The sequence below is a fragment of the Nyctereutes procyonoides genome, unplaced genomic scaffold (assembly GCF_905146905.1).
Source record: "Nyctereutes procyonoides isolate TBG_1078 unplaced genomic scaffold, NYPRO_anot_genome, whole genome shotgun sequence".
In the NCBI taxonomy this organism is placed as follows: domain Eukaryota; kingdom Metazoa; phylum Chordata; class Mammalia; order Carnivora; family Canidae; genus Nyctereutes; species Nyctereutes procyonoides.
The window spans coordinates 22,381,736-22,386,276 of NW_026575145.1; positions in this window are offsets into that span (position 1 = coordinate 22,381,736).

Below are 4,541 nucleotides of genomic sequence, written 5' to 3' on the forward strand. Positions count from 1 at the left end.
TAATGAACCATATCAAAACTAAGTGGTTTTAACCAGTAAACATTTATTATTTATCTCAAAATTCTGCCTATTGGCTGGATCAGCCCTTCCAATCTGGGCCAATTTGGCTGGGGCTGGATAATCTAGAATGATCACAACTGACTGTCAAATGACTACAGATGCATGAATGAGTCTCTCTCAGAGTAGTCATGCCAGCTCAGACTTGCAGAATCACCCATCAATGCTGTATATTCCTGAAATATGACACATGATTGTTGTTTTAAGTGACTAAGTTTTGGGGTGGTCTGTTACATGGCAAAAGCTAGTGAATACAATTTTTGTCATGATTCTTAGGTAGTCAAGCGAGTACTATCACCACTAAGGAAGTAATGACATTGCTTATCTAGTATGGAATCGAGTGCAGACCTTCACTTTGAAATGATTCTTCCTAAAATGATGAAAAGTCCCCATTTGGTGATATCCCTGGATTTTGCTCATAGATCTTTTGCTGTTTACTGATATTATAGTCTTTCCCCTCTAATTTGTAATTTTTCTTTTGTTGTTGTTTATGGTTATTTTTTACTATCAGGGTTTTAAATATTTGAAGTCAGATGCTTCCTTTATAGAGTGAGTCTGTCTGCTTGTTTGTTTAAAAGGCTTTACCGGGATGCTTGGGTGGCTCAGTGGTTGAGCATCGGCCTTTGGCTTGGGGTGTGATCCTGGAGTCCCGGGATCAAGTCCCACATTGGGCTCCCTGCATGGAGCCTGCTTCTCCCTCTGCCTGCGTCTCTGCCTCTCTGTGTGTGTGCCTCTCATGAATAAATAAATTAAAAATCTTAAAAAAAAAAGGTTTTTACCATCCTGAGATTCCTGAGATTAAAGGTAAACATTTACTTACCTTTTAGATTTTAATTCAAGTAGCTTTATGGCTTTTATTTCCATGGATTTTGAAGTTGTTTTTAGGCTCATATAATTTAGGGTTTGTTATATTTACTGAATAAATGGATCCTTTTATCATTGTGAAATGATCCTTTTATCTTTTATAATACTCTTTATTTTGAAGTCTACTTTGTGTGATATTAACATTGCCACACCAACTTTCTTGTGCTTAGCATTTTAAAGATATATCTTTTGCTATCTTTTTGCTTTCAGTGTATCTTTGCCTTTGCATTCATGTCTTTTATAGACAAAATATAATTGAGTCTTGCTTTTTTTAACCTATCTGATCATTTCTGCTTTTCAAATGGTGTGTCTAAATCATGTACATTGAACATAATTATAGAAATGACTGAATTTAAGTCTACCATCTTACAGTTTGATATCTCTTATATTTCTCTGTTTCTGCCTACTTTCCTCCTTCTCCCATATCTTGGGTTAGTCAGGTATTTTTTTTAACTATTCAATTCTATTTCTTCTATTAACCTTTAAGCAAAGAATTTTTAGGAGGGGAGGGCGCCTGGCTGGCTCAGTCAGCATGCAAGTCTTAATCTAGGGGTTGTGAGTTCAAGTCTCATATTGGATGTAGAGCCTACCAGAAAAAAAATTTTTGTATTATATTTTTGTGGTTGCTATAGTGATTACACTCTGCATTAACTTATTAAGTCCAACTTGACTTAACAGTATTCCACTTTACTGTATAATTTTATTTATAACTTATTTAACTCATCCTCCCATCCTTTGTGCAGTTGTCATCATGTATTTTACTTCTACATAAATCATAAACCCCACATTACATTTTTTTTCTTTGAGGGATCAACTACTTTATAAAGAATTGAAGAAAAGTAAGGAAAAATAGTCTTTATATTTACCTACATATCTGCAATTTCCAGTGATCTTCTTTTCTTATTATAGTGCTGAGTTTCCATCTGGTACCATTCACCTTCAGTCAGAGTTTTCTTTTTCTTTTTTAAGATTTTATTTATTCATTCATGAGAGACACACACACACACACACGAGAGAGAGAGGCAGAGACACTGGCAGAGGGAGAAGCAGGCTCCATGCAAGGAGCCTGATGTGGGACTCGATCCGTGGTCTCTAGGATCATACCCTGGGCGGCAGGCAGCGCTAAACCGCTGCGCCACCAGGGCTGCCCCGCAGAGTTTTCCTTAGTATTTCTTGTAGTACAAGTTTTCTAGTGATGAATTTTCTCAGCTTTTGACTAGAGGTCTTCATTTTCCCCTCCATTTTGTTTGTTTGTTTGTTTTTTAAATGTAATTGAAGATATTTTGAAGAAGAGCACTGTGGTGTTTTTTGTTTTTTTTTTTTTTTTTTTTTTTTTTTTTACATTTTATTTATTTACTGTGGGGGCAGAGAGAGAGAGAGAGCCAAGCATGAGCAGGAGGGAGGGCAGAGGGAGAGGGAGAAGCAGACTCCCCGCTGAGTAGGAAGCCTGATGCAGGCTCCATCCACCCCAGGACCCCCGGGATCATGACCTCAGCCAAAAGTAGATGCTTAACGAGACACCCAGGTGCCCCTTTCCTTTCATTTTGAAAGATGTTTTTACCCAATAGAATTTTAGGTTGATAGTTTTGCTATTGTTTTTCCTTCCCTGTGGGGGAGAGTGAGAAGGAGAGAATCCTGAAGTGGACTCCATACTGAGCCTGATGTGGAACTTGATCCCACAACCCCGGGATCATGCCCTGAGCCAAAGGCAGAGTTGCTCAACCACTGAGCCACCTAGATGTTCCAAGTCATTAGTCTTTGAGCACGTTCTTAAGACATGGCTCTTCAGGAGGTCAGTGGAAAATCCCTCTCCTGAGCACCAGACAGCTATTGAAATCTGTGCCACCAACCCCAGCTGTTGATTTCCTTTGAATTTTAGATTTTTGCCGTTCATGCACATTTCTAGAGATAGCCAAGGATTTAGGGAAGGGTTTGTTTTTGTTTTTGTTTTCAATGACAGAGTCACCTTCACTGAGAACCATAGTTTTAGGAATGAGGCAAGTTTTTATGCTGTGACCCTCAATATAATTTTATTTTCCTCTGAAATGGCAGTTGCTTCAGCTTACATCTGGATTTTACAAAGATCACAAATTATTTTTATAACCCTTTGATTACCATAGGGAATTTAAGACAGCTACAGAACAATTGCAAGCAATTACACTTGTCCTGGCATTATTGTCCAGGGCCTTCCAGATTCATAGTTCAGTCCCTCTTCCCTCCAGAACCCAGGATCCTGCAGCATGATGTTCTCAAGCCTTAGAGTTTTGAAAAACAAAACAAAACAAAACAAAAAACCCATGTAGCCACAATGATGCTTTCGAAGCAGCTGAAAGACATGCTATGGTCAGTCTATCCTTGCCTGAACCTAGATGATCAGTGAACAAACTGATAACTGCTGAGAGCTGGCCTCTGGCTCTGCTGCTCTGGGTGAAGAGTCTAGTACCCATTCCACCTGTAGGGTCCTACAACTCCAGATAGCTGATGGCACTGGCTGGCGTCCATGTAGAAACACTTTTGTCCTCTGGTTTCCAGCCTCAGATAATGCTGTCCTGAACTTCAGCAAAAGGAATGGCCAATAAGCTGAAAAGGCTCTTCTGGTCTTCCTATTTGAGGTTGTGCCTTATTCCAATCCCACAGAGACAACTAAAGCTACAAACCCTACTTACTGCTAAACCTTTAGTCACCAAAGGACAAGACTCTAGGAATGGGGCTGCATCTAGACCTGTGGTGAGGTCGGCACTCGTGGTTACTGATGCTGCTCAGGCCAAAACAAGGAAGGCCTGTAAAGCCTTGTGGATCAGGTAGGGTGGATCTGATGGCATCTGGGAATTTCCAGATGTGTCTGAAGAGAACTGGGGAGCCAAGGAGTTCAGTCTTGGAGCTGGGAGATTTCCCTTTGGTATATGGATTGGAGGAAGAGCATCTGAATATAGTTTACCCACATTTTTTCTCAGGGCTCTATAATGTAAATTCATCAGAGTTGGAGGGAGAGGATGAAAAATGGAACTCCAAATTTTCCTCTTCTCCCCATTTTTCTGCCTCCAGATCTGAACACTGTCCTTCCATGTTCTCTGGTCTGAGAGATTGTTTCTAGTGCTTCCATATCCTAATGTGGTTGAGATAGTGCCTGAGATTCAGTGTGGAAGAACAATATAAGATCCTATTTAACAGAACAAAACCAACCAACAAAAACACATAAAATCAGAAACATGAATTTTTCCTTTAAAAAGCCAGTTTTTCTCAAGGAAATGCTTACTGGCCAGATTTGTTAGTCTAGAAACAACTCTCAACATTTACACATTTTTCTTGCACTCTATTTTGTCTAAGCTCCTATATTCACAGAAAAAATATAAACTCTGAGTACAACACTGGCTACATTTTTTTTTTTTACTGCTGACATTTACAATAAAGATACTTCTATTTGAATTAGTTTTAAGGTTTGTGAAGAATGTTTATATAATAGCACACGTTCTAAGACAATGGCTATTGTGAAAAATAATGAATATTCAAAATCCTATGAGTTAATATAAATGATTCAGCAGTAAAGCTTACCCTGCTTCTTTCTATGATGCATTATCTAAAAAGCTATAAAAAGCTCAGTGCAAAATTTTGCTGTTTCA